Here is an 11,605-nt window from a genome sequence, read left to right on the forward strand (position 1 = left end):
CTCAGCCTCATTTTGCTGTGGACAAGTAGAAATTTACCTTCAGATCAGTGATAACCATTGCTGGGCACTTGGAAGTCACATTTCTAAACACTACAGATGTGTAGGGTCAAGAGTTCTGTTCCTGCAGAGACCTGGGGTTACAGATGTGGGGTAGGGAGAGTGCTACGTAGGAAGCAAAAATATTTCTTCTACCTGCTCCTAAGGCCCAGGCAAATGCCACCAGCTCCAGGGAGCTCCCCTCATAACCTCAGGTCAAAACTTTAATATCTTGTAGCTCAGACAGTAAAGAATCTGCCTGCAATGCAGGAGACCTGGGTTCAGGCCCTGGGTTGGGAAGATCCCCTGGAGAAGGGAATGGCTACCACTCCAATATTCTTGCCTGGAGAATTCCATGGACAGAGGAACCTGTAGATTAAAGGGCTACAATCCATGGGATTGCAAAGAGTCAGACATGACCGAGTGACTTTCACACACACACAAACACACACACACACACATACAATATAATGGAAAATAATCTGAAAAAAAATATATATATATATATATAACTGAATCACTTTGCTGTATACCTGAAACTAACACACTACTGTAAACCAACTATATTTCAATTTTAAAATGCCACTAAATAAAATTATATACCTATGAAAAAATCAACTGGTCATTTCTCTCTGTTCCCACTAAGCATTGCCTGCAGCCCTTTAATCCTGCTTTATACTGTAGTTAGTTTGTTGTCCATTTCTCCTCCTCAGATGGACTGTGAGCTCCTTGAAAGCAGGGGTTGTGTCTTAATCAGCTCTGAGTAATCCTCTCATGCTTTGCATAGACAGTTCCTAAACAAATTCCTTGAATAGAATCAAATCCACTATCTTCCTTTTCCATTTTTCTTCTCTCTTCCCTCTGCTGTCTTCCTTCCTTCTTATCTTCCTTCCTCCTTTTCCTTTTTTATTTGTTCCTCTCTCCCTGATTTTCTTCTGTTAGAACACAGTCGCCCTCCCCACCCGAATCTCCCACCGCAGTCAGAGGTCTCTGGCGTCTTCCCACCTTCTCCTTTCTTCCATCCTTGACTTCCTTTCTGCCATTTCAGGTATTTGGAATCAAGACGAATGAACTGTGACATTTGCCTTTTACATCAAAATAGAAGAGCAGAACGGAGACGGCAATGGCACCCCACTCCAGTACTCTTGCCTAGAAAATCCCATGGACGGAGGAGCCTGGTAGGCTGCAGTCCATGGGGTCGCAAAGAGTCGGACGCAACTGAAGCTACTTAGCAGCAGCAGCAGCAGCAGAAGAGCAGAAAACAAAAATAGAAGAGAAGAAGGCTGTAAGAAGACACACTCCCATTCCGACCAGGAGACCATGGGATTTCTTTCTGCCAAGGACAGCATTCAGGATCCAGCTAAATTCTGCACGGCGTTTTTAAATGCTCAGTACTTCATTTTTCTTTTGACACCTAGTCTTTACCTTCCCTCCATCCCAGTTCTATCTCTGTTCTATCTGTATATGGACCGATTACTTCCTGTTTCTACCTTCCTTAGAACATCGCACCAGGTACCATCCTCATGTCTGGATTGCCAGACCTTGTCCTTCAAGCCTCAAGCAGACCCTTCCACTGGGCCCCAGAGCCCTGGCTCTGAGAAGTTGTAGTGAAGAGGCAATGGAAGCTCCTGTGTCACCTCAGACTTTCCCTGTGTATTTCTATGGGGACGCTGAAGGTCTCGGAATCATTCAGTCTGTAGCTCTGAAATGAGCTCTATTTCTGGGACTGTCAGATGAAATGCTGTTGCTCCTAGTTATTTTTGGCTCTTTGCCCTTCTGAATAGGTGCATATTCAGCTCAATGCTCCCCCCAACTCTGAGCTGGGAAAAAGCAGGCAGCTTCCCTTAGCCAAGCCTCCTCCCTTCCGTGTTGGGAACACTTGTCCCCTTAAGCATCAGCTGTCATCCCTGGTCCGCTCCCAGGATGTCTGTACAGTGTCCAGGTAAGCAGCAGGGAAATCCACTCTCTGGCCACTGAGGAAGAGCTCTGTGAGCTGAGCATCCCCGGGAAGGTGCAGCCAGAACCTCCTCACTCATACATAGATCTGCATCTTGCCCTTCCGAGGCACAGCTGAAAAACTTCTCCAGATCCTTGGGGGAATCTGAGATAGAGGGAGACGTTTCAGGCTCAGTGAGCAAGAAACGTTTGTACACGGTGGGTCTGAGGAAGGAAGGTGCTCTGAGATGCGGAAGGTCAAGAGCACATGTCCACAGGTGGAAGGATTTGTCTTTGATTGCGCATGTTGAGAAGAATGTGTGTGTGGAAAAGGAGCAGAGTGGAGAGGAGTTGGGTGTGAATGTGCAGATCCGCTCAGGGTGGAGAATGAGAGGAGAGAGCCACTGGGCACCGAGGGAGAGAATGTCAGTGTAAATAACTGAAGCGGGAGCATGGGTGCATGCAAGAGCCTGGGGAAGTGGCTTATGTCGACAAGTCTTGACAATATTTTATAACTACATCCTGCAACTGCATTTGTGATACTCAGGCAGTCATTAACATTGACTTAGGACTTTTCATCTATCCGGTAATATGCAGTATCCAGTAAAGTGTAAAATGTCAATACCATCCTGGAAGCTTAGTAAGGTCCATATAAAATCAATAAAAGCATGAAGCAAGGAAAGCTAGACAAGAGTCCTCTTAATAGCTACTTATCTCTATAGCTTTTCACGGAGAAATTTCTTTTTAAAGTTCTTATCAAGTATGACTTTGATGCATTAATTCATTTAATCCTCATGAGAGCCCTGAGAGGGGATAAGCAGCATCATCAGCGACCTCATTTTACAGACAAAGAAACTGAGTTGTTTACAGGATCCCAGGTCCGCAGCTGGGAAGCAGCAGAGCCAGGTTGGATTCAGTTCTGCCCAAGGACTCGTGCTCACACCACTTCGCTGAACTCCTGCTGGAAGTGGGTGTTGGAGAGGCAGCAGGTGTTGTGCGCCGTGTCAGGGAGTCCCTCCTGGGTTTTACACTTAGGTATCTATCAGGGCTCCACCTGGCGCTTGAGGACATGGACTGCCAGCTCAGACACCATTGTCCAGTTGTGCTGCCCCACCGCTTCCAGCTGTGTGACCCTGGGCAAATGACTAATCTTTTTCTAAACTGTCTCCATGTCTGTAAAGATAAGGATGAAATCAGTGGACCTGCCCATCTTCATGGTGTTGCAAAGGCCGAGTAAGGTATCACAAATGGGTGCATTGTCCATTATCAAGCCCTAGAAAAGAGTAAAGCATCCTTTGGATATTATTCATGCTTGTCTACTTCAAAAAAAGCTCACAAAAAAAGACATCCCCTATAAGACCATGAAAAATAATAAAAGGTTAATGAATAGCTGTGGTAGCATGTCTCAAAAGATGACCCACCCATAGACCACATCTCCCATTATAAGCTTGCAGGGGAGGAATATGACTCCTGGGCGAAGTCAGTGGCCATGTGTGAACTGTGACCACTGGCATAAAGTGAGAAAGTCCAAGCTAGCCATCTGGAGGGAGACAGGTAGCCAGCCTCCAGCCATTCCAGCCATCTCATGCATGAGCAAAGCATCCTGCATGTTTACCCTATCTCAGCCTTTAGATGACTTCAGCCCCAGCCACCATCATGCTGAAACTGCATTAGCGTCCCCAAACAGGCGCTGCCCAGCAGAATCCTGTCAACCCACTGAACCATGACAGATACAAATAAACTGTTTGAGACACTGAGTTTGGGGGTTGTCTATTCACGGCAATAGATAACTGAAACAGTGCCCCAGGCTAATTTTTAATATTTTAACTGAACTGTGTAGTTGGCGTTGAGCTTCCCGGCATTCAAAGCAGAAAGAGGAGCAGGGTGGATTATACGCACTTCTTGTCTTGAGGTACTATGATTCCCTTGAATGGATAGTTGATCTGACCCATCTCCTTGCAGACAAATCAGAATGAAAATTAAACTACCCTGCTTACATGACAATCTCTCCTATTTTTACCAAAATTACAATTGCTAAGATTCTATAATCTGCCTTGCTAGAGTGAACCAAAGAGTTGCAGGTGTCATTACGGAGAAGATGTCCCTGCATTTGGCTCAAGTCTTTCAGAATAGAACTCAAGCCCATTTTCTCCCGTTTGGTTCCCAGTGCGTCTTCTGCCTCCTCCCTCATTCCAATCCCAAATTAAGTCACAAACAGGCTTGGTGACTCTGGGGTCCTGAGCAGCCAAAATTCATGATTAAAATAGAAATGCCAGACACAGTTGAAACAGAAGCAGATTGGATGATTTATTCAAACCTTCAGGGAAAGGTACTATTGAGCCCAGAACTGAAATTTAGACCTGTGGCTCCTAATCAACTAGTAGGCAGTGCTTCCCTGGTGCTAACCCCCCAAAACGGGCACAAAAGACATAAAATATATACCAGTGCTCATGTCTTGTGTCCTTTAGAACCCATGCTCTGGAAGGTCAGGAACTATTTCCATCTTCTGAATAGTACAATGTTTAATGCCTTACTGCTGCTTATTAAAGCTTTTCTTCATTAAGTGACCTTCCAAGTTTATGGCTATAAACCACCTCGGATGAGTGTGAGTCAGTGGTTTCCATTCTTTCCGGTATGACCTTGACACTTGGGACCAGCAGGCAATCAATGCCCAGGACATTCTGGGGAGTCTGGATCAGCACATGGGGTATTGGAAGTGACCTCAGTCACTTGGGACCTGAACTAAGCCCACGTAGCCCTGTAAAGGTAGTGAAAATTGTCTTTTGGGTCCTGAACCTCATTTTCTATATTCTTCCCCCTCGTTTGTCTTCACAATTGGACATCAAGGTCCTTATGCTGAAGCTCCTTGTGGATAGCCTAATGGTTGGGAGAAAGGGCCAGACTCACATCCCAGCTGAGTTCCTTACCCTACATTTGCATAAACACTTTCTGAGCATCAAGACATTTCATAATCCAGTTTTAGTTCACTGCTTCAATAGTCCCATGGAGTAGGTGGTTATTGGTTGAACTGTGTCCTCTACAAAGACAGGTTGGAGTACTAACCCCTGGTACCTGTCAGTATGACTTTATTTGAAAATAGAGTTTTTGCAGATGATTTCCAGTTAAGGTGAGATCATAAGAGGGGCCCTAATCCAGTACTACTGCTGTACTCAGAGAAGACGGAAATCTGAACATAGGCATGCACAGAGGGATGGCAGTGTGAAGACGCAGAGGGAAGACGGCCGTGTGAAGACATCAGTAGAGACTGGAGTTTTGCTACCACGAACCAAGGAATGACTGGGTCTACCAGAAACTGGAAGAGACAAGGAAGGATCCTTGTCTAGAGGCTTCAAAAGGAGCATGGCTTTGCCAGAGCTCAGATTTTGGACTCTTGCCTTCTGGAACTGTAAGACTATTGTAATGTCTATTGTTTCAAGCCACCCAGTTTGTGACATATTGTTCTAGTGGAGCTAGAAAACTAACATACAAGTGTTATCATTTTTCTTATTTTTTTTAATTCCACGTCTTTGGGTCCTTACTATGTCCCAGGCTCTGTGCTGAGCTCTGGAACCTGGACACAAAGCTTTAAGTAAATACAGAGCAAATCTGAGACCATGAGCCATCTGGTGAATTTCCACACTCATGCCCTTGTGTCTCGAGCTCAATCCAGCCATCCCCCACCTGTCTGGTGTGTGCTGGTTCCCACATCTGGCTGAGAGACAGACGATACTGGCACTGGAAGTGCTTGGGAGGTCTCCTGACCCGTCTTCCTGCTTTTCTGGTTTTCCAGGGGTGCCCGCTGAGGTTCCAAGGGATCTTGCCACCTGCAGAAAGGCAGCCTTGGGCTCCACCACATCTTTTCCCTCCCTGACTCTGATTAATTCATGTTATGAATAAATTCGACAAACAACAAATGTTTGTCGAATGAACACTAAATTATTAATGACTGGTAAAGAGAATGCGTTATGCTTCCCAGAGGTATTTGAATGTGGAACAATGCTTTCACCCAGAGAAGGGAATTTCCGGGCATGGGATGGGGGTGGGAGTAGGGTGGACCAAGCAGAGTGGGGATTTGGGGACGAGTGCAGTCTTCTGCAGGTCTTTTATCTTATATCTCGAAAGTAACTTCTGTGTCTGTTCAGGATGCAGCTGGCTGCCTTCGAGGATTCTAGAAGAGGGCTGAGGAAGAGCTGGGTCTGCCCCGTACTTTGGGAGGCCATGCAGGGCTATGACCAGTACCCTCCCAGATGCAGAAGTAGGCACTGGCCTCATTATATGCATGTACCATGGCTGCTGTTTTAAACTCCAATACTGCTGAACAATTTAGAAATAGATCCATTATAGGTCTGCTTTAGCCCCAGGGCTTTAACACAGGTCACTAGAAAATCCAAGATTGCACAGTAATTCAAACTCTCAAGAGGGAAAGAAAAAAATTCTCTTCAGCACTTCCTCATCCACCTCCCCCCCATCCTCACCCCAACATAACAGAGAACACCTCTTCATTTCTGTAGTGCTTTGGAATAAATAGCTCTTACATTGAACTTGAAATCTAAATTTTTCTTCAGCTATTAATTGATAAGAGGAGCTCATTTTACCTCTCATGCTCTGAAGTAAGATTACAGTGTAAATAAACTGGGTCAGGTTTAGCAGGATGGACGTGAACTGTTCCCTAATTCCTTTTAATCTCTGTAAAGGAATAACTAGGATTTGGACATCAACATTCAATAAGCAATTATGTCGCCCCTTCAGACTCCATCTAAATCAGTCCACTGTTCTCTCAAAAGGAATCCAACGAACTGCCAAAGTGTGCTCTTAAATTGCAGTCTCCTTGGTTTGTTCTGGCCCCTGGGAGGAAGGGAGGTTGTAGGAAGGATTTGATTTGATTCATATTAATTTTTAGAGTATCAGGGATTTCTTGTTTTACTTGACATGGATCAGGGAAAAGGGGTCAGTAAACAAGGTTTTCTCAACTACTGATCGCTACACCGTGCTCAGCGTCTCAGGAGCCTGCTTTCTCATTTTCTCAGTGCCTTAGAATCATTATCTAATTATTAATCTCACTCTAGAGTTCTGAGGAGCTTATGATGCCCATTGACGTTAATGAAGGCTTTTACCTATAGATCCGGCACTAAATCATTGTGATTGACTGACTACCCACAATCTGGTAGGCACTGATAGAACTGGCAGAGGAGAAAAAGAATTTAAAACAGAAGGAATTAAGAAGAGAAAGAAAGAGAAAGCGTGTGGAAGGAGGAGGGTCGAGAAACCAAACCCAGAGTGGAACTTCAAAACAACTCATTAGGAAAATGGGGCAGTTAAGGAAGAAATCACCAAGTAATCTGCTTACACTTTAATTAATTATTCATTTATATATATTTACATGGCACACTTTCTCTAGGGAACCCAATGTGCTTTGCAAACGTATTAAATAATTAACTCTCTCAAATCTGAGTGAAGTGGAAAGGCAGTGAAAATATTCCAGGAAGAGCCAAGCAGGTTGGTGAGTGATGACCAGATGTGTTGCTTTGAAAAGGCAAATCCACATGGCACCTGGCAGAGACCACAGGACACGAGGCTTCTTCTGGGGGCTGACACTCTGGAGGTCTGTCTTAGCACCTTCCAGAGTAAGCAGGGTTTTTTTTTAATGTAGATAAATGATGCTAGAAGGACAGACAAACACATAAATGGAGATGAATTACTATAGAAATCCAGTATATTTTTGAGAGAAGCTGTTATTAGAAGAAAGTCGAATGGGAAACGTTAAAAAAATACTGCCTTCAAGACAAAAATAAAAGGAAGTATTTCAAATCAAGAACATCAAATATGGCATTAAATAAAATGAAACTGCAAAGGCCAAACACCCAATGATGAGCCATAACATTTACTAGGCTGTGTTTGAACATATTTTCAGTTTCTAAAATTGTATCTTCACTACACTGTTGACAAGACACATATTAAAAAAAAAAATATACCTTTAACACAAATGGTTTAAATATCTCTGTGGGAAGTATAAATGTATTTGCCAAATCATCAGAGGACAAAACCAAACAAAAATCATAGGAAATGAAAAAAAATTAAAAAACCGAGAAGTGAAAAGTGGCAGATATGTGGCTGTAGTGAGTGTGGCTGCGGAATGAGTAGGGTAGCCATGTGCCGCCTAGGCTAAGACCTCTTGGTCAATTACAGGAAGAGACTTCAGTTCACTGCATCTTACAGTTGATAAACCGGAATCCACACACATAGAACAGGCATGGTCCTTGGAGAGATCAAAATGATTAAAACCACAACATGTAATCATTCACTTACCTATCACCCAGTGACACACAGCCCAGCAGCTAATGTTGAGATTTGGCCAATTAGCCCATAGGAAGTCTCAGTGTGGGAGAGAGATGGTAATGAACAAGAAGACAGGTTTTCTTACCTCCTTAAAATGAAAGATGACCTTACCCTAAGTCCATTGGCAGGAAATTCAAATAAAAAGGAAAGGGTGGTGAGTTGCAGGGGAAGACACTTTTAAAAAAATCATTCTATGGATCCCCAACTCCATCTGGAATCTTGACTGCTTTCAATTTTTATTTTACCTTTAAAAAAACAAACAAACAGGGATTTGTCTTCCTTGGTATGTGGGATAGAATTGGTTCTCTACCAACTCCCAATCAAGGACCTTTGAGCAAGTCCCTTCACCCTCCTAAGCAGGCTTTACCCATTGAAAATGATGCCAGCCACTCTCAGGATTGTTCCTAGGATTAAAGGACACGGTGGCTGAGAAGTGCTTTGCAAACTACACAGATGAGGGGTTATTTGTATCATTTTGGATAGGGATCAAAGTCTTACTATTCAGGACACACACTTCTGAGCATCAGGAACGAGAACCTCAGAGGTCTCTGTCTCCCCCCTTTTCCCATAGACCAACATCCCACACTGCTACCACTGAAATATTCCAACATCATGCTCCGGTTTCAAAGACATTGGTCTCATTTTTATTGCTTGCTTTCCCCCTGGACTCATCCCAGTTTATCTGGTGAAGTTCAGCCTTAGTCAGGGAGCAGTTTTCAGCCTTCACATAAATAGACCAGCATCTTCCTACCTAACCCTCCTCCTTCCAGCAGCACAGACCACAAAACAAAACCAAACAAGCCCTGTCCCTGTATTCTTTCAGGGACTGTAGATAAATTCTCCTTTCCCCAGATAAACACAAAGGCTGCCTATTGGGCTTCCCTGGTGGTTCAGTCAGCAAAGAATCTGCCTTCAATGCAGGAGACCTGGGTTCCATTCCTGGGCTGGTAAGATCCCCTGGAGAAGGGAATAGCTACCCACTCCAGTATTCTTGCCTGGAGAATCCTCATGGACTGAGGAGACTGTTGGGCTACAGTCCATAGGATCGCAAAGATTTGGACACAACTGAAGTAACTGAGTATACACACACACAAGCTATATTATTAAGGCACTATTAATATTTTAGGTAATATTTTATTATCATTTACATGAGGACTCTATTCAAGAATATTTGCTATAGCTATAGTTTGAATCTATTTTATATACTACATACAGAAAGCAAACAACTATATATTAGAGATTGATTAAACTTATTTAATCTTATTATACAAAATAAGATTAAACTTATTTTGTATATATAAGTTTATATATTTTATATATACATAAAAGTCACTTAAATTTGTCTATATCTAACCTCAACTCACCAGATTTAAAGTTAGGATGGTTGACAGGTACTTCCCTGACATTTCTAAATCCTGCATCTCCAATTATACAGAAGAAACATCTGCCTACCCAGCCAATTTAACAAAAATAGGCAAAATAAGGGGAAAAGCCCTGGCAGCATCAAGGTGAGAGGCAACACTCCTTAAATGATAACGCCAGATCCCCCAACTGTGATCTCATTAAACCTCAACACACTAAGATGAAGGATTCAGTCACTGCTTTTATTTTTATTCCAGGGAAAAAGACAGTAGAGGTCCAAGGAGATTGAGCCAATTTTCAAGGTCACTCACGTACAGCACAGTAAAGAAGCTAAAAGCCAAATATCTTCAGTCTGCCTGGCTGCGGCGGCCCCCGCTGGACACCAGTGCCTGTCCCAGCAGAGGACGGGGAGCACTACAGCCCAGACAGGCACTTCACCCTCTTGGGAAATTTCACAAGGCTTTTTCCATTCCTCCAGACTATGGGTAAGCATCCAAATGATTGTATTACAGCATTGAATATCCTCCCATTTCCCACCCAAACTGAGAAATATTTAAAGGCTTAAAAGCACAGAACATGAACAACCGGTTATTTTTCGGTGCTGCTATTCTTCTGCAAAGAAAGAAATGGCAAAACCGTCTTTGCACTCCCAACTTAAAATTAAAAAGTGGACTTGCAAAATCAAAAGTTCAGCTTCCCTCAGTGAATAGAAAGGGGTTTGCCCCTTAGCTGGGAGTTTCAAGTAGTCATTTTCACACATGTGCTATGTGTCTAAATAGTTTGAGAAGTAAAAGTGATTTCAGGTTGAAAAACCTCTCGCCACATTCCATTGAAAAATTAAAACATTCTTACATGGAACAATCTTAAGATTATTGGCAATGCATACTTTTATTTCACAATAGTCTCTACATCATACATATTAATTATGGATCCTCTAGTACAGGCTTTCAAAAGTCGGGGGGGTGGTGAACTTTTCCCTCCAGGGGACATTTGGCAATGTCTGGAGACATTTTTGCTTATCACAACTAGGAGAGGGGATGTCGTGCTATTGGCATCAAATGAGGGGAGGGCAGGGATGCTGTTAAACATGCTATTGGCACAATGCATAGGACAAGCCCCGCAACAAAGAATGACCCAGCCCCAAATGCCAACAGTGCCAAGGCTGAGAAACTCTGCACTATGACCATCACATCCAACATTCAGGAAATAGGTGCCCCTTCCCTTCCATCCCCGCCCAGAATTCTGCTCGAATTCTTATTGTTGTTACTGTTGTCTTAGCAGGCTCCACATTACAATAGCCTAAACCAAAAATAATTTTTCAGATCTTTTGCATCTCCAAATGTTGAATACCTGGAGTCTGAAAATGCCATTTGCAATGTACTTTATGATTTGCATTATAAATGGGGTCAAGAACGTTTATATTCTGCATTTGTCTATATTTAATCTAGGTTGTAAATGGAAGCTCCAGCACACAAAGGCCACACATTACCTTTCTGGGGAGAGATTATGTCAGTCGGTTGGGTGCACTGTGTTCTATTAAAGTTGAAACCAGGCTTCCCTGTCAGACTCTTACAGCTCAATACATTTGAGTCTCCCAGCAGAAAGCACAGGCGTCCGGCAAATGGCTCCTTGTGCACAGAGGAGAGAGCGGATCCGGACCACTGGAGCGTGGCCGGCCACCACCCCTTAGCATCCTCCCCATTACCCACCCAGGCCTGGGAGAGAAGCCTGCCTGACAGCTATCAGGGCACATCTGCAATCGAGTCAAGTAAACGCCCTGGGGCTGTGTAAGGCGAGAACAAGAGGTTCTAAAACCCTCTTCCTTGCATACCTCTGAGTCCCACAACTCACACTGTGCAATTGGATCTCTTCCTGTCCTCCACCTATTCTTCCCCATGTGCCAGCTTGGCTCTTAAGATAAAGACAAAGCTCCTTT

The 11,605-nt window shown here is 43.7% G+C and overlaps 1 long non-coding RNA gene across 1 annotated transcript; it reads right to left on the bottom strand.

The window, feature by feature from the left end:
* Nucleotides 1-7,414: 7,414 nt before the first annotated feature.
* On the bottom strand, nt 7,415-11,260 carry LOC133250083 (uncharacterized). The gene is made up of 3 exons (XR_009737224.1): nt 11,159-11,260; nt 8,393-8,552; nt 7,415-7,631 (listed from the first exon to the last, which is right to left on the bottom strand). It is a non-coding gene; the product is annotated as an uncharacterized LOC133250083 (long non-coding RNA).
* Between the last annotated feature and the right edge of the window lie 345 nt (nt 11,261-11,605).

This window comes from Bos javanicus, chromosome 6 (assembly GCF_032452875.1).
Source record: "Bos javanicus breed banteng chromosome 6, ARS-OSU_banteng_1.0, whole genome shotgun sequence".
NCBI classification, from domain to species: domain Eukaryota; kingdom Metazoa; phylum Chordata; class Mammalia; order Artiodactyla; family Bovidae; genus Bos; species Bos javanicus.